General features: G+C 44.3%; 16 non-coding genes and 1 pseudogene across 16 annotated transcripts; all 17 read right to left on the reverse strand.

Annotated features, from left to right (window-relative positions):
• Nucleotides 1-6,492: 6,492 nt before the first annotated feature.
• On the reverse strand, nucleotides 6,493-6,611 carry LOC140868187 (5S ribosomal RNA). The gene has a single exon (XR_012145613.1). It is a non-coding gene; the product is annotated as a 5S ribosomal RNA (ribosomal RNA).
• Nucleotides 6,612-7,010: 399 nt separating this feature from the next.
• LOC140868081 (5S ribosomal RNA) lies at nucleotides 7,011-7,129 on the reverse strand. The gene has a single exon (XR_012145515.1). It is a non-coding gene; the product is annotated as a 5S ribosomal RNA (ribosomal RNA).
• A 400-nt stretch (nucleotides 7,130-7,529) lies between these two features.
• Nucleotides 7,530-7,648, reverse strand: LOC140868547 (5S ribosomal RNA). The gene has a single exon (XR_012145959.1). It is a non-coding gene; the product is annotated as a 5S ribosomal RNA (ribosomal RNA).
• A 401-nt stretch (nucleotides 7,649-8,049) lies between these two features.
• On the reverse strand, nucleotides 8,050-8,168 carry LOC140867964 (5S ribosomal RNA). Its single transcript, XR_012145402.1, has one exon. It is a non-coding gene; the product is annotated as a 5S ribosomal RNA (ribosomal RNA).
• Nucleotides 8,169-8,568: 400 nt separating this feature from the next.
• Nucleotides 8,569-8,687, reverse strand: LOC140868482 (5S ribosomal RNA). Its single transcript, XR_012145898.1, has one exon. It is a non-coding gene; the product is annotated as a 5S ribosomal RNA (ribosomal RNA).
• A 2,517-nt stretch (nucleotides 8,688-11,204) lies between these two features.
• Nucleotides 11,205-11,323, reverse strand: LOC140868226 (5S ribosomal RNA). Its single transcript, XR_012145653.1, has one exon. It is a non-coding gene; the product is annotated as a 5S ribosomal RNA (ribosomal RNA).
• Nucleotides 11,324-11,722: 399 nt separating this feature from the next.
• On the reverse strand, nucleotides 11,723-11,841 carry LOC140869084 (5S ribosomal RNA). Its single transcript, XR_012146476.1, has one exon. It is a non-coding gene; the product is annotated as a 5S ribosomal RNA (ribosomal RNA).
• A 399-nt stretch (nucleotides 11,842-12,240) lies between these two features.
• Nucleotides 12,241-12,358, reverse strand: LOC140869534 (5S ribosomal RNA; annotated as a pseudogene).
• A 391-nt stretch (nucleotides 12,359-12,749) lies between these two features.
• On the reverse strand, nucleotides 12,750-12,868 carry LOC140867928 (5S ribosomal RNA). The gene has a single exon (XR_012145368.1). It is a non-coding gene; the product is annotated as a 5S ribosomal RNA (ribosomal RNA).
• Nucleotides 12,869-13,267: 399 nt separating this feature from the next.
• Nucleotides 13,268-13,386, reverse strand: LOC140869199 (5S ribosomal RNA). Its single transcript, XR_012146586.1, has one exon. It is a non-coding gene; the product is annotated as a 5S ribosomal RNA (ribosomal RNA).
• Nucleotides 13,387-13,787: 401 nt separating this feature from the next.
• Nucleotides 13,788-13,906, reverse strand: LOC140870054 (5S ribosomal RNA). The gene has a single exon (XR_012147037.1). It is a non-coding gene; the product is annotated as a 5S ribosomal RNA (ribosomal RNA).
• A 400-nt stretch (nucleotides 13,907-14,306) lies between these two features.
• On the reverse strand, nucleotides 14,307-14,425 carry LOC140868032 (5S ribosomal RNA). The gene has a single exon (XR_012145469.1). It is a non-coding gene; the product is annotated as a 5S ribosomal RNA (ribosomal RNA).
• Nucleotides 14,426-14,826: 401 nt separating this feature from the next.
• Nucleotides 14,827-14,945, reverse strand: LOC140869033 (5S ribosomal RNA). Its single transcript, XR_012146425.1, has one exon. It is a non-coding gene; the product is annotated as a 5S ribosomal RNA (ribosomal RNA).
• A 401-nt stretch (nucleotides 14,946-15,346) lies between these two features.
• LOC140870262 (5S ribosomal RNA) lies at nucleotides 15,347-15,465 on the reverse strand. The gene has a single exon (XR_012147232.1). It is a non-coding gene; the product is annotated as a 5S ribosomal RNA (ribosomal RNA).
• Nucleotides 15,466-15,864: 399 nt separating this feature from the next.
• Nucleotides 15,865-15,983, reverse strand: LOC140867965 (5S ribosomal RNA). The gene has a single exon (XR_012145403.1). It is a non-coding gene; the product is annotated as a 5S ribosomal RNA (ribosomal RNA).
• Nucleotides 15,984-16,384: 401 nt separating this feature from the next.
• On the reverse strand, nucleotides 16,385-16,503 carry LOC140868152 (5S ribosomal RNA). Its single transcript, XR_012145582.1, has one exon. It is a non-coding gene; the product is annotated as a 5S ribosomal RNA (ribosomal RNA).
• Nucleotides 16,504-16,903: 400 nt separating this feature from the next.
• LOC140868682 (5S ribosomal RNA) lies at nucleotides 16,904-17,022 on the reverse strand. Its single transcript, XR_012146088.1, has one exon. It is a non-coding gene; the product is annotated as a 5S ribosomal RNA (ribosomal RNA).
• Nucleotides 17,023-17,272: the final 250 nt, after the last annotated feature.

Consider the following 17,272-nt stretch of genomic DNA (forward strand, 5'->3'; position numbering starts at 1 on the left):
TTTGATATGTCTGATATTAACTCTCTACCTACTTGTGAATCCTGCCTAAAAGGAAAAATGACTAAATCTCCTTTTAAGGGGAAACCTGAGCGTAGTCAAAATCTGTTGGATTTGATCCATACAGATGTTTGTGGACCATTTAGAGTTGGGACTCAATATGGCCACACCTACTTCATTACCTTTACTGACGATTATTCAAGGTATGGGTATTTATATTTAATGAAATATAAGTCTGAAGCATTTGAAAAGTTCAAAGAATTCAAGGCTGAAGTAGAAAACAAGCTAGGTAAAAGTATTAAAGCACTTCGATCGGATCGAGGTGGAGAATACTTAAGTACCGAGTTTTTGGACTATCTGAAAGAGAATGGGATTCTCTCTCAGTGGACTCCTCCTATGACACCACAGCTTAATGGTGTATCGGAGCGTCGTAATCGAACTTTGTTGGACATGGTTCGATCTATGATGAGCTTCACTGAGCTTCCACCTTCGTTTTGGGGCTATGCGCTTGAAACGGCGGTATTGTTGTTGAACAACGTCCACACTAAAGCAGTGGACAAAACACCATACGAGTTATGGAATGGCAAAGCTCCTAAGTATTCGTACTTGAGGATTTGGGGATGTCCTGCTTACGTGAAGCGGACAGTGGGAGATAAGTTGGATAGTCGATCCAGCTTATGTTATTTTGTAGGGTATCCGAAGAATTCAATCGGATATTATTTCTATTATCCTGCTGAAACAAAGGTGTTTGTTTCTAGGAATGCCACCTTCTTGGAGAAGGAATTCTTATTGGATAAGAAAGGCGAGATGATGGAACTCGAAGAAGTTCGAGAAGAACCCGAAATACAAAATAACGATCCTACACCTCAGGAACCATTGCTGGACACGCCTGCACCTAGAAGATCCGAAAGGACTTCTAGACCTCCAGTTCGATATGGTCTTCTTCTTGAAGGGGATCAAGATGAACCCGACATTGGATGTGATCCAAGAAACTTCAAGGAAGCAATTTCTGATGCGGATTCGAATTTATGGCTTGAAGCTATGCAGTCAGAATTGGATTCGATGCATACAAACCAAGTTTGGTCTTTGGTAGATCCTCCCGATGGAATTGTTCCAATAGGGTGTAAATGGATCTACAAAAGAAAGCTTGGGCCTGATGGTAAGGTATTGACCTACAAGGCGCGATTGGTGGCGAAAGGTTATACTCAAAGGCAAGGAGTTGACTATGATGAAACCTTTTCACCAGTTGCTATGTTCAAGTCCATAAGAATCCTTATTGCCATAGCTGCATGGTATGACTATGAGATATGGCAAATGGATGTGAAGACTGCTTTTCTTAATGGAGACATTAAGGAAGAAATCTATATGAAGCAGCCAGAGGGGTTCACATCCATGGGAAGCGAGCATAAGGTATGCAAGCTTCAGAGATCAATTTATGGTCTAAAACAAGCATCAAGAAGTTGGAACCAGAAATTTGATGAAACAATAAAAGATTTTGGTTTCATCAAGAACCCGGAGGAACCGTGCGTGTACAAGAAAGTAGTTAAGGATGCTGTGACATTCTTAGTAATTTATGTTGATGACATCCTACTCATTGGGAATGATGTAGGGATGTTGCAGTCAACAAAGATATGGTTATCAGGTAGATTCTCGATGAAGGATTTGGGTGAGGCATCCTACATTCTTGGGATACAGATCTATAGAGATAGATCTAAGAGAATGATAGGACTCACACAATCAACCTACATCGACACCATATTGAAACGGTTTTCAATGGATGGGTCCAAGAGAGGACATCTACCCATGTGTCATGGAGTTTCTCTATCCAAGTCTATGTGTCCCAAGACTGATGCAGAGATAGAGAATATGACACATGTACCATATGCGTCAGCTATAGGTAGTATCATGTATGGGATGATATCTACTAGACCGGATGTAGCATTTGCTCTGAGTGTCACGAGCAGATATCAGTCTAATCCTGGTCAAATGCATTGGAAAGCCGTGAAGGACATTCTTAAGTACTTGCGAAGGACTAAGAATATGTTCATGGTTTATGGAGGACGAGAACTCAAATTGGAAGGCTATACCGACTCTAGCTTCCAAAGTGACGTGGATGACTCGAAGTCAACCTCTGGATTTGTGTTCATGCTCAATGGCGGTGCTGTCTCTTGGAAGAGTTCCAAGCAGGACACCACAGCGGATTCCACCACTGAGGCTGAATACATTGCAGCATCAGCTGCTGCTAAAGAGGCCGTTTGGATGAGGAATTTCGTCCAAGAGTTGGGCGTCATTCCTGAATTTGTTGGTCCAGTCCCGGTGTACTGCGACAACACGGGTGCCGTTGCTCAAGCAAAGGAACCAAGGTCTCATCAAAGATCCAAACACGTACTGAGGAAATACCACATCATCCGGGAGATTGTGGAAAGAGGAGACATCACTGTCGAACGAGTGGCCTCTGCAGACAATATCGCTGATCCGCTTACTAAGCCTTTGCCAGGACCATTGTTTGACAAACATCGCGAAGCAATGGGTCTACGTAGTATGACTAGTTGGCTATAGGGCAAGTGGGAGATTGTAAGAGTGGGTGCCCAGTGAGCCAACTGTGTGGCTATGGGCTTTGATGACTCTTTGTATAAACAATCTTTTGTTTAATATTATTTACACTTTTATGGCAATGACTTTATATTACTTCATATTGTTATATTGTGATATACTATTGTTGTTTTGATAAAGACCTTGAATATACCATAGTGTATGTAAGATGTGGTAGAACATGGAGATGTCTATCATGAAATACATCTTATAGTCACTGTATATTCTAAACTGTTCCTAGTCGATTGAGCCGTCCGATAATAAGGATAAGGATCGCTCGAGTTTGAGACTAGCATTTGCGATGCGGAGTACCACGTTTCATTGGTAGGGAACATAGAGATGTTCGAAGCATGCAAATGGATATTCATAGGATGAATAATCGAACTACCCTATCCGGACTTTCCAAGTGGTTATCACTTATCGAGTGGATAAAGTCCGCGGTTTTGGTTGTACACCATTAGTCCTTACGACTTGAAACATCATGGAGACTCTATATGCTAGTGCTGTGCTTTGACTCGTTTACCGACTCTATGGGGGTCATCAGGTGTCGAGATTGGGTACAGTTACGACACATATAGGAGTCGATGCATTGTTGTCAAGGATTCACCACATACTTGCGAGTGTGGATATCCTATGCGATCTGAGGAGATATTAGTGTGACGAATCTCTGGCCAGAGTACTTGATGTGATTTAAGAAATGGTTTCTTAGTAGCACATGCGATGTCACTAATTTGATCTTCAAGATGTATTGCATAGTTATCGAATCTTGAGCGACTCTCGATATACCAATGGTTGTTGATTCGATCGGGATATATGGATGAAGGGACCGTACTGTACGCTAACCAAAATCTACTGGTTCTTGTAGGCACTATCAGTGATACCTAGGGAATCATGGGGCGATGTTGCTAGGCGCTTTACCATGATTCGTTGGGCAAGTCGGAAAGTGTTGTTCCGAGTCACAAGGAGTTGTGAGCCCACGGCTAGCTGTATCCCTGAACCATTGAGGGTCACACAGTGTAATGGAGTTTTAATCCCCGTTGAGATAGTTAAATTTAAAGAGTTAAATTTAATGAACTAAGGAGTTGGACTTCTTAAATAAGAGTAAGGGAGTAGGATTTCCTAAAATGACATAGGGATGGACATTTTTGGAAACCACTGAATTCGGATTCAGGAAAATTTATCTTGACTTTAAAATGTGCAGAAATGGTTTCTGTGCACATTGGTAAAATCGGTTTATCAATCGGAGTCACGATGAATTTTATATTAATTTCTGAACGAGCGGGCTTTGCTTGTCGGGCCCCAGCTTATGACTAATGGGCCCTAAGGTGTTAGTGGCCTGCATTATAAATAAGTTATTTCAGTACAGAAATTACAAACAACAGGTCATAATTTTGAGAGCAAATTTTCGAAACCCTCCTCTCTCTCAAAGCATTCGGCCGACCCCTCCCCCTCTGCCCGAGATTTTCCGGTCTGTGATTTTGAATTGCAGTCTGGAATAGCGAATCAGATTCGTTTATTCTCTTCGCAGAAAACTTCTGATAGATTTTCTAGTGCAATCTATCAGAGGGATTAAACCTCTGTTCGTGGACCTGATTGAAGGAGTTCATCGGTTCCAGGGAGAGACAACAAGAGCAGATCAAATCTGTTGGTGTCCATTAATCTCTTTGCGAGATTGGAGGTAAAATTTAATAACTGTTATTTAAATTTTACACACACAATAATTTAATCGTTGAACGGTTGATACCCACACTATGGAATTGTTCCATAACAAAATTTTTAAACTTCCGCTGCACCGGGTATCAATCGTGATATGTTTTGTTTTTCGGAGGTTGTTAGAATCGATTTAGATTCTAGTATGTTGTTCTTGGCGGAGTTCTGATCGTTTATTATCTGTCAGTTTTGAATTAGAGCGACGTTCGGATTTGTTATGATTTTTGGAAGCCATTTTCGAAAACTTGAATTTTGAGATTGATGGGTTGCCTTGTTATTGTTGTTTTGGGCATTGATATGAGGTTATATCGTTATTGAACTGTTGTCTGCATTTTCGGTTTGATCAGATTATAGCCGTTATGCCGTTGGTTTGAGTTTTGGATTGTTTATCGGTTCGAATTGTTGAGCCAAGCCTTTGTTTGAGTTGTATGTTAATCTCGAGCCTTTATTACTTCTTGCACAGATTGATTTGAGGCCAGTGGAATTGCAAGATTTCAGCTTTGTTCGACTTGGAGATTGTAGCCGGTATAGTATCGATTTCTTATTATCGATTGAAGTAGTTTGATTGAATCTTGATTGAGGAATCGTTGTTGTTTCCAGGTTTGGAGCATCGAAGTTGTTGAAAAGAGGTATAAGATGACTTAGATTGGAATGGAACGTGTGACTCGAATCCGACTTGATTCGAGTGTTCCGAAGAATCACATACTTGCATGTTATTTGATTATTTGAATTATTTGAGTTATGTTTTGAATTTCATTCATCTTGAACATGAATCCTTGATTTTAGTAGCGGGCAGGACGGCCCTTTTGATGATAGACGTTTTGGGGATTATATTGTGAGTGGCCTGGGTGTAGCCGTTTCACCTAGTGCTAGCATACTCCTTATAGTCGCACCAAAGTCTAGAGGATGGAGATACGTAGCACCACCTCGATCGGGAGAGTCGGTGAGTCGTTTACGTGATCTCGTCCTCGGGATCCCAAAAGCAAAAGCAGAAATGTTTTGATTATCCGACTTGATAATCCCAGATTTTAAAGATATGCATTGCATTTATGCATATGAATTGAGTTTTACACATTCTTGTGGAATTTCATGGTTGTTTTATGAATATCAAGAAGATGATGTATTTCGTTTGAGATGTTTTTATGATATTGCATGTTTGTCTCTTTTACTGGGAATATTATTCTCACCGGATTATCCGGCTGTTGTCTTGTCTTTGTATGTGTGCTTGGCAACAGGTGGGGCAGGACCGAGTCAGAGATCGCATGGCTAGGTGGATGAGTTGATAGAGTGAGGCCTTGTTATTGTAGAAGTCGAATTTGAAATCGAACTTAGATTGTATTCAAACTCGATTTGTATTTTGGATTTTGGAACTTAGAATTGATGCATGTTCTACTCTTTCTTGTAATTAAATACTTCGTTGTTGGAAAAGTGTTAGTTGGATCATGTCGGAGCCTTTCCGGGTGTTGGATTGCACTTTTGGAGCCTTATTTTGAGCTAAAACAGCAGGCCATGCGCGCCCGCGCATTCTGCTCCCTTTCTCGGAGGCCCGGGCAGGGCTGTATGCGCGCCCGCGCCTCGGGTGGCGCGCCCGCGCGTCACCCTTTGTAAAAAAAAAAAAAAAAACTTTGCTTTTAATCTTAGATCTTGTATGCGTAATTATTGTTTATTCTGAGATTAGATGATTAGAATCGAGGTCTCACAGTCACACATCCTAGTACTGCTCTTGCCCAAGCATGCATAACTTCGGAGTTCTGATGGGATCCGGTGAATTAGTGCTGGTATGATCGCACCCAACAGTGAATGAATTCTTTATTTTTTTGTCTCTCGAATTGCGGATCGAAGGAACAGGAGCTCCAGTTTCAAACGGACATAACTTTCGATCGGCTGAGAGTTATTGGAGCTTCAGCCTGCTCATGCGAAGCTCCACTCGATACCTATAGTGCGTATCTCGGTTAAAGAGACGGAGACGCTCAAATTCCAAAACGGAGATGGTATTTTGGGGCATTTTTCCCGTATGTCGCGCTGGGACCCACCGAAGCGGCCCGCGTCACCCAGATCGCACGTTCACATCGTATGATTAAGTTTATTGCATCTTTTCTATCCGCGGATTGGACTGCAAGAGTCGAAAATAGAACGGCGAGGAATCGAAAGAACTAGAAGTACGAGTAAGAAAAAAAGAAATTAATGAAAAAAGGGGTGAAACACGAGGACTTCCCAGGGGATCACCCATCCTAGTACTGCTCTCGCCCAAGCACACATAACTTCGGAGTTCTGATGGGATCCGGTGCATTAGTGCTGGTATGATCGCACCCAATAGTGAATGAATTTTTATTGTTTTGTCTCTCGAATTGCGGATCGGAGGAACAGGAGCTGCAGTTTCAAACGGACATAACTTTCGATCGGCTAAGAGTTACGGGAGCTTCAGCCTGTTCACACGAAGCTCCTCTCTATACCTACAGCAAGTATCTCGGCCTAAGAGACGGAGACGTTTAAATTACAACCCGGAGATGGTCTTTCGGGGCGTTTTTCCCGTAGGGCACGCTGGGACCCACTGAAGCGGCCTGCGTCACCCATATCGCACGTTCACGTTGTGTGATTAAGTCTATTGCATCTTTTCTATCCACGGATTGAACTGAAAGAGTCGGAAATAGGACGGCGAGGAATCGTAAAAACAAGAAGTACGAGAAAAAAAAAAAGAAATTAATGAAAAAGGGGTGCAACACGAGGACTTCCCAGGGGGTCACCCATCCTAGTACTGCTTTCGCCAGAGTGCGCTTAACTTCGGAGTTCTGATGGGATCCGGTGCATTAGTACTAGTATGATCGCACCCAACAATGAATTAATTCTTTATTTTTTTGTCTCTCGAATTGCGGATTGGAGGAACAGGAGCTGCAGTTTCAAACGGACATAACTTTCGATCTGCTGAGAGTTACGGGAGCTTTAGCCTGCTCACGCGAAGCTCTTCTCGATACCTACAGCGCGTATCTCGGTCTTAGAGACGGAGAAGCTCAAATTTAAACCCGGAGATGGTATTTGGGGGCATTTTTCCCGTAGTGCGCGCTGGGACCCACCGAAGTGGCCCGCGTCACCCAGATCGCACGTTCACGTCGTGTGATTCAGTCTATTGCATCTTTTCTATCCGTGAATTGGACTGAAAGAGTCTGAAATAGGACGGAGAGGAATCGAAAGAACAAGAAGTACGAGTAAGAAAAAAATAAATTAATGAAAAAGGGGTGCAACACGAGGACTTCCCAGGGGGTCACCCATCCTAGTACTGCTCTCGCCAAAGCACGCTTAACTTCGGAGTTTTGATGAGATCCGGTGCATTAGTGCTGTTATGATCGCACCCAACAATGAAAGAATATTTTATTGTTTTGTCTCTCGAATTGCGGATCGGAGGAAAAGGAGCTGCAGTTTCAAACGGACATAACTTTCGATCGGCTGAGAGTAACTGGAGCTTCAGCCTGCTCACGCGAACCTCCACTCGATACCTATATTGCATATCTCGGTTTAAGAGACGGAGACGCTCAAATTCCAAAACAGAGATGGTCTTTCGGGGCATTTTTCCCGTATGTCGCGCTGGGACCCACCGAAGCGGCCCGCGTCACCCAGATCGCATATTCACATCGTATGATTAAGTTTATTGCATCTTTTCTATCCGCGGATTGGACTGCAAGAGTCGGAAATAGGATGGCGAGGAATCGAAAGAACAAGAAGTACGAGTAAGAAAAAAAGAAATTAATGAAAAAAAGGGTGCAACACGAGGACTTCCCGGGGGGTCACCCATCCTAGTACTGCTCTCGCCCAAGCACGCTTGAATTCGAAGTTCTGATGGGATCCGGTGTATTAGTGCTGGTATGATCGCACCCAATAGTGAATGAATTTTTATTGTTTTGTCTCTCGAATTGCGGATCGGAGGAACATGAGCTGCAGTTTCAAACGGACATAATTTTTGATCGGCTGAGAGTTACTGGAGCTTCAGCCTGCTCACGCGAAGCTCCACTCGATACCTATAGTGCGTATCTAGGTTAAAGAGACAGAGACGCTCAAATTCCAAAACGAAGATGGTCTTTCGGGGCATTTTTCCCGTATGTTGCGCTGGGACCCACCGAAGTGGCCCGCGTCACCCAGATCGCACTATCACATCGTATGATTCAGTCTATTGCATCTTTTCTATCCGCGGATTGGACTGAAAGAGTCAGAAATAGGACGGAGAGGAATCGAAAGAATTAGAAGTACGAGTAAGAAAAAAAGAAATTAATGAAAAAAGGGGTTCAACACGAGGACTTCCCAGGGGGTCACCCATCCTAGTACTGCTCTCGCCTAAGTACGCTTAACTTCGGAGTTCTGATGGAATCCGGTGCATTAGTGCTGGTATGATCGCACCCAACAGTGAATGAATTCTTTATTGTTTTTCTCTCGAATTGCGGATCGGAGGAATAGGAGCTGCAGTTTCAAACGGACATAACTTTTGATCGGCTAAGAGCTACGAGAGCTTCAGCCTGCTCACGCGAAGCTCCTCTCGATACCTACAGCAAGTATCTTGGTCTAAGAGACGGAGTGTTAGACCTCGATTCTAAACCACTAATCTCGGATTAAATAACAATTAAGCGAACAAGAATCCAAGAGTAAAACAATTCAAAGTTTTTTTTTTTAAACGCCGCGCGCCCGCGCGAGGAACTTAGCTCGCGCTTGCGTGGGCTTCAACAACCGAGACCAACCAAAGGCTCGCGCCCGCGCGAGGTACCAAGCTCGCGCGCGCGCGGGCAAACAATTCAGAGGCCCAACGGAGGCCTCGCACGCGCGCGAGGAACGCCTCGCCCGCGCGCGGAAGGCCTGGGCAGAAAATGCTCAGGCTGCAGAAAAATAAAGAAAGGATTCCGTGCTTGGTCCGACATGCCTTCAAATACATATGCAATAACAGGGTGTAGGGAAACATGCCATAACAAGTCATGCTTTCAGAAGGCCTAAAAACAACCAGAAGTCTAAATCGATACAACAACAACATACTTCGATTTTAGATTACAATCCGAATACAAACTAATTCTAATAACAAAACATATCAAGTTCGAGTTCTAACATGCTTCAATCTTAAACTAGATAAACATGCTAATTCGACTTCTAAACCGAGTCTCACTTCTACTACTTGCCCTCGAAGCTAACCATGCCTCTTCTGACTTGTTCCTGCCCCACCTGTTGCCAAGTACACATACAAAACAAAGCAACAGCCGGATAACCGGTGAGAACGACATTCCCAGTAAAAGCAACATAACAAGTAATACAAGTAACAAACATGATTTCAATACAATAACGAAATCAATAACATCGTAATGAAATGCATGTCTTTAAACAGGGATATCAAATCTGATAACGAGGGATTGCTGCTGTGCCTTTGGGATCCCGAGGATAAGATCACGTAACAACTCACCGACTCTCCCAATCGAGGTGGTGCCACGTATCTCACTCCTCTAGACTTTGAGCAACTATAATGAGTATGCTACCACCAGACGAAACGACTACGACCTGGGCCACTCAATCATAGTTCCCAAACGTCTAAACAAAAAGGGCGGTTTTGCCCGCTGAAACAAGATTGGCTAAAGATGAATGCATAACAGAAACATAAAACATAATCCTTTTAACAAAAACCAATACAATCAAACAATACACAAGTTCCTCATGCTAGAACAAGTGTAGATGCAAGTATGTGATTTCAAAAGGGAAAACTCGAGAACCACAGTCCCGAGTATGCTATCCCGATACGATGACTGCTTTTACCTTTCAATGCAGTAGCTCCAACTCTGGATAAGCTACAAAAGAGATTGTATAAACAACTACACAATCTAACAACAACAAGGCAACGGTTCAAGGAAAACTCTTTATACCGTTCTTCGTTCAATTCTCTGAAACGATCAAACAGCTGCTAACTCTGGGCTTGACAACTCCAAACGAATCTGTTCAGATACAAGAGATGATTGATCAATAACCACGATCAACTTACAAGCCAAGTTAAAACTCAAAAACGGTTCAAAATCTCCAAAAACTCAAACCGATGGCATAACGGCTATAACTGAACAAACCGGCAATGCAGACAGCAGTTCAATACTGATAACAACTCAATTCAATGCTAATACAACAACAACAAGACAAACCCAACAAATCTCAAAACCATGATTTTCAAAAATGGCTTCCAAAAATCATAACAAATCCGAACGTCGCTCTATTTCAAAACTGACAGATAATAAACGATCAGAACTCTGTAGAGAACAACATACTCGAATCTAGAACGATTCTAACAACATCCAAAAACTAGAATGTATCCGATCGTAGAAAAACATACGATATAACAGAGCTCTCACTGCTGTGATCGATAATCTGCCTTCAGAAATAAATTCCAACGGACGGATCGAGCTCGGACTGGATTTGGAAAGCTTAAAGAAGCGTTTCCTCAAGCTTTAATGGAAGGAATCGATGGAGAGGAAGAAGGAGGAGAAGTGAAGACTAAGTCAAGTCTTTTCCAAGTGTAGATAATATATTAAACTCAAAATTTGCGTTTTAGTCCCTGAAATTTCCAAAATTTGCAAAAAGGACCCTGATCAAAATCAAGTCAGCTCGTGAACTCTGCAATCTCCGATTAACTCAAATAAACTTATTTAAGATAAAAACGGGGCGTCACACGGAGACGCTCAAATTACAACCCGAAGATGGTCTTTCGGGGCGTTTTTCCCGTGGGGCGCGCTGGGACCCACCGAAGCGGCCCGCGTCACCTAGATCGCACGCTCACGTCATGTGATTAAGTCTATTGCATATTTTCTATCCGCGGATTGGACTGAAAGAGTCGGAAATAGGACGGCGAGGAATCGGAAAAACAAGAAGTACGAGTAAAAAAAAAAGAAATTAATGAAAAAGGGGTGCAACACGAGGACTTCCCAGGGGGTCTCCCATCCTAGTACTGCTCTCGCCCAAGCACGCTTAACTTCGGAGTTCTGATGGGATCCGGTGCATTAGTACTGGTATGATCGCACCAAACAGTGAATGAATTCTTTATTTTTTTATCTCTCGAATTGCGGATCGGAGTAACAGGAGCTGCAGTTTCAAACGGACATAACTTTCGATCTGCTGAGAGTTACGGGAGCTTCAGCCTGCTCACGCGAAGCTTTTCTCGATACCTACAGCGCGTATCTCGGTTTAAGAGACAGAGAAGCTCAAATTCAAACCCGGAGATGGTCTTTGGGGGCATTTTTCCCGTAGGGCGCGCTGGGACCCACTGAAGTGGCCCGCGTCACCCAGATCGCACGTTCACGTCTTGTGATTCAGTCTATTGCATCTTTTCTATCCGCGGATTGGACTGAAAGAGTCGGAAATAGGACGGAGAGGAATCGAAAGATTAGAAGTACGAGTAAGAAAAAAAGAAATTAATGAAAAAGGGGTGCAACACGAGGACTTTCCAGGGGGTCACTCATCCTAGTATTGCTCTCGCCCAAGCACGCTTAAATTCGGAGTTTTGATGGGATCCGGTGCATTAGTGCTGGTATGATCGCACCCAACAGTGAATGAATATTTTATTGTTTTGTCTCTCGAATTGCGGATCGGAGGAAAAGGAGCTGCAGTTTCAAACGGACATAACTTTCGATCTGCTGAGAGTTACGGGAGCTTCGGCTTGCTCACGCGAAGCTCTTCTCGATACCTACAACGCGTATGTCGGTCTAAGAGACGGAGAAGCTCAAATTCAAACCCAGAGATTGTCTTTGGGGGCATTTTTCCCGTAGGGCGTGCTGGGACCCACCGAAGTGGCCCGTGTCACCAAGATTGCACGTTCACGTCCTGTGATTCAGTCTATTGAATCTTTTCTATCCGCGGATTGGACTGAAAGAGTCGGAAATAGGACGGAGAGGAATCGGAAGAACAAGATGTACGAGTAAGAAAAAAAAACTAATAAAAAAAAGGGTGCAACAAGAGGACTTCCCAGGGGGTCACCCATCCTAGTACTGCTCTTGCCCAAGCACGCATAACTTCGAATTCTGATGGGATCCAGTGCATTAGTGCTGGTATGATCACACCCAACAGTGAATGAATTCTTTATTTTTTTGTCTCTCGAATTTCGGATCAGAGGAACAGGAGCTGCAGTTTCAAACGGACATAACTTTCGATCGGCTGAGAGTTACTGGAGCTTCAGCCTGCTCACGCGAAGCTCCAATCGATACCTATAGTGCGTATCTCGGTTAAAGAGACGGAGATGCTCAAATTCCAAAATGGAGATGGTCTTTCGAGGATTTTTTCCCGTATGTCGCGCTGGGACCCACCGAAGCGGCCCGTATGTCGCGTTCACATCGTATGATTAAGTTTATTGCATATTTTCTATTCGCGGATTGGACTGCAAGAGTCGGAAATAGGACGGCAAGGAATCAAAAGAACAAGAAGTACGAGTAAGAACAAAAAAATTAATGAAAAAAAGGGTGCAACACGAAGACTTCCCAGGGGGTCACCCATCCTAGTACTTTTCTCTCCCAAGCACGCTTGACTTCGGAGTTCTGATGGGATCCGGTGCATTAGTGCCGGTATGATCGCACCCAATAGTGAATGAATTTTTATTGTTTTGTCTCTCGAATTGCAGATCAGAGGAACAGGAGCTGCAGTTTCAAACGGACATAACATTCGATCGGCTAAGAGTTACGGGAGCTTCAGCCTGTTCACACGAAGCTCCTTTCGATACCTACAGCAAGTATCTCGGTCTAAGAGACGGAGACGCTCAAATTACAACTCGGAGATGGTCTTTTGGGGCGTTTTTCACATAGGGCGCGCTGGGACCCACTGAAGCGGCCTGCGTCACCCAGATCACACATTCACGTCGTGTGATTAAGTCTATTGCATCTTTTCTATCCGCGGATTGGACTGAAAGAGTCGAAAATAGGACGTCGAGAAATCGCAAAAACAAGAAGTACGAGTAAGAAAAAAAGAAATTAATGAAAAAGGGGTGCAACACAAGGACTTTCCAAGGGGTCACTCATCCTAGTGCTGCTCTCGCCCAAGCACGCTTCACTTCGAAGTTCTGATGGGATCCGGTGCATTAGTACTGGTATGATCGCACCCAACAGTGAATGAATTCTTTGTTTTTTTGTCTCTTGAATTGCGGATCGGAGGAACAGGAGCTGCAGTTTCAAACAGACATAACTTTCGATCTGCTGAGAGTTACGGGAGCTTCAGCCTGCTCACGCGAACCTCTTCTCGATACCTACAGCGCGTATCTCGGTCTAAGAGACGGAGAAGCTCAAATTCAAACCCGGAGATGGTCTTTCGGGGCATTTTTCTCGTAGGGCGCGCTGGGACCCACCGAAGTGACCCGCGTCACCCAGATCGCATGTTCACGTCGTGTGATTTAGTCTATTTCATCTTTTCTATCCGTGGATTGGACTGAAAGAGTCGGAAATTGGACGGAGAGGAATCGGAAGAACAAGATGTATGAGTAAGAAAAAAAGAAACAAATTAAAAAAGGGGTGCAACACGAGGACTTCCCAGGGGGTCACCCATCCTAGTACTGCTCTTGCCCAAGCACGCATAACTTCGGAGTTCTGATGGGATCCGGTGCATTAGTGCTGGTATGATCGCACCCAATAGTGAATGAATTCTTTATTTTTTTGTCTCTCGAATTGCGGATCGGAGGAATAGGAGCTGCAGTTTCAAACGGACATAACTTTCGATCGATTGAGAGTTACTGGAGCTTCAGTCTGCTCACGCGAAGCTCCACTAGATACCTATAGTGCGTATCTAGGTTAAAGAGACGGAGACGGTCAAATTCCAAAACGGAGATGATCTTTCGGGGCATTTTTCTCGTATGTTGCGTTGGGACCCACCGAAGCGGCCCGCGTCACCTAGGTCGCACGTTCACATTGTATTATTCAGTCTATTGCATCTTTTCTATCTGCGGATTGGACTGAAAGAGTCGGAAATAGGACGGAGAGGAGTCGAAAGAATTAGAAATACGAGTAAGAAAAAAAGAAATTAATGAAAAAGGGGTGCAACACGAGGACTTCCCAGGGGGTCACCCATCCTAGTACTGCTCTCGCCCAAGCATGCTTAACTTCGGAGTTCTGAAGGGATCCGCTGCATTAGTGCTGGTATGATCGCACCAAAAAATGAATGAATATTTTATTTTTTTGTCTCTCAAATTTCGGATCGGAGGAAAAGGAGCTGCAGTTTCAAACGGACATAACTTTCGATCTGCTGAGAGTTACGGGAGCTTCAACTTGCTCACGCGAAGCTCTTCTCGATACCTACAATGCGTATGTCGGTCTAAGAGACGGAGAAGCTCAAATTCAAACCCGGAGATTGTCTTTGGGGGCATTTTTCACGTAGGGCGTGCTGGGACCCACCGAAGTGGCCCGCGTCACCCAGATCGCACATTCACGTCCTGTGATTCAGTATATTGCATCTTTTCTATCCACGGATTGGACTGAAAGAGTCGGAAATAGTACGGAGAGGAATCGGAAGAACAAGATGTACGAGTAAGAAAAAAAGAAACAAATAAAACAAAGGGTGCAACACGAGGACTTCCCAAGGGGTCATCCATCCTAGTACTGCTCTTGCCCAAGCACGCATAACTTTGGAGTTCTGATGGGATCCGGTGCATTAGTACTGGTATGATGGCACCCAACAGTGAATGAATTCTTTATTTTTTTGTCTCTCGAATTGCGGATCGGAGGAACAGGAGCTGCAGTTTCAAACGGACATAACTTTCGATCGGCTGAGAGCTACTGGAGCTTCATCCTGCTCACGCGAAACTCCACTCGATACCTATAATGCATATCTCGGGTAAAGAGACGAAGACGCTCAAATTTCAAAACGGAAATGGTCTTTGGGGGCATTTTTCCCGTATGTCGCGCTGGGACCCACCAAAGCGGCCCGCGTCACCCAGATCGCACGTTCACATCGTATGATTAAGTTTATTGCATCTTTTCTATCCGCGGATTGGACTGCAAGAGTCAGAAATAGGACGGCGAGGAATCGAAAGAACAAGAAGTACGAGTAAGAAAAAAAGAAATTAATAAAAAAAGGGGTGCAACACGAGGACTTCCCAGGGGGTCACCCATCCTAGTACTGCTCTCGCCCAAGCACGCTTAACTTCGGAGTTCTGTTGGGATCCGGTGCATTAGTGCTGGTATGATCGTACCCAATAGTGAATGAATTTTTATTGTTTTAGCTCTCGAATTGCGGATCGGTGGAACAGGAGCTGCAGTTTCAAACGGACATAACTTTCGATCGGCTAAGAGTTACGGGAGCTTCATCCTGTTCACACGAAGCTCCTCTCGATACCTACAGCAAGTATCTCGGTCTAAGAGACGGAGACGCTCAAATTACAACCCGGAGATGGTCTTTCGGGGCGTTTTTCCCGTAGGGTGCGCTGGGACCCATTGAAGCGGCCTGCGTCACCCAGATCGCACGTTCACGTCGTGTGATTAAATCTATTGCATCTTTTATATCCGCGGATTGGACTGAAAGAGTCGGAAATAGGACGGCGAGAAATCGGAAAAACAAGAATTACGAGTAAGAAAAAAAGAAATTAATGAAAAAGGGGTGCAACACGAGGACTTCTAAGGGGGTCACCCATCCTAGTACTACTCTCGCCCAAGCACGCTTAACTTCAGAGTTCTCATGGGGTCCGGTGCATTAGTACTGGTATGATCGCACCCAACAATGAATGAATTCTTTATTTTTTTGTCTCTCGAATTGCGGATCGGAGGAACAGGAGCTGCAGTTTCAAACAGACATAACTTTCGATCTGCTGAGAGTTACGGGAGCTTCAGCCTGCTCACGCGAAGCTCTTCTCGATACCTACAGCGCGTATCTCGGTCTAAGAGACGGAAAAGCTCAAATTCAAACCCGAAGATGGTCTTTGGGGGCATTTTTCCCGTAGGGCATGCTGGGACCCACCAAAGTGGCTCGCGTCACCCAGATCGCACGTTCACGTCATGTGATTCAGTCTATTGCATCTTTTCTATCCGTGGATTGGACTGAAAGAGTCGGAAATAGGACGGAGAGGAATCGGAAGAACAAGATGTACGAGTAAGAAAAAAAGAAACTAATTAAAAAAGGGGTGCAACACGAGGACTTCCCAGGGGGTCACCCATCCTAGTACTGCTCTTACCCAAGCACGCATAACTTCGGAGTTCGGATGGGATCCGGTGCATTAATGCTGGTATAATCGCACCCAATAGTGAATTAATTCTTTATTTTTTTGTCTCTCGAATTGCGGATCGGAGGAACAGGAGCTGCAGTTTCAAACGGACATAACTTTCGATCGGCTGAGAGTTACTGGAGCTTCAGCCTGCTCACGCGAAGCTCCACTCGATACCTATAGTGCGTATCTAGGTTAAAGAGACGGAGACGCTCAAATTCCAAAACGGAGATGGTCTTTGGGGGCATTTTTCTCGTATGTCGCGCTGGGACCCACCGAAGCGGCCCGCGTCACCCAGATCGCACATTAACATCGTATGATTCAGTCTATTTCATCTTTTCTATCCGCGGATTGGACTGAAAGAGTCAGAAATAGGACGGAGAGGAATCGAAAGAATTAGAAGTACGAGTAAGAAAAAATGAAATTAATGAAAAAGGAGTGCAACACGAGGACTTCCCAGGGGATCACCCATCCTAGTACTGCTGTCGCCCAAGCACACTTAACTTCGGAGTTCTGATGGGATCCGATGCATAAGTGCTGGTATGATCGCATCCAACAGTGAATGAATATTTTATTGTTTTGTCTCTCGAATTACGGATCGGAGGAAAAGGAGCTGCAGTTTCAAATGGACATAACTTTCGATCTGCTGAGAGTTACGGGAGCTTCAGCTTGCTCACGCGAAGCTCTTCTCGATACCTACAATGCGTATGTCGGTCTAAGAGACGGAGAAGCTCAAATTCAAACCCAGAGATTGTCTTTGGGGGCATTTTTCCCGTAAGGCGTGCTGGGACCCACCGAATGAAA

The sequence above is a fragment of the Henckelia pumila genome, chromosome 4 (genome assembly GCF_033568475.1).
Source record: "Henckelia pumila isolate YLH828 chromosome 4, ASM3356847v2, whole genome shotgun sequence".
Taxonomy (NCBI): Eukaryota; Viridiplantae; Streptophyta; class Magnoliopsida; order Lamiales; family Gesneriaceae; genus Henckelia; species Henckelia pumila.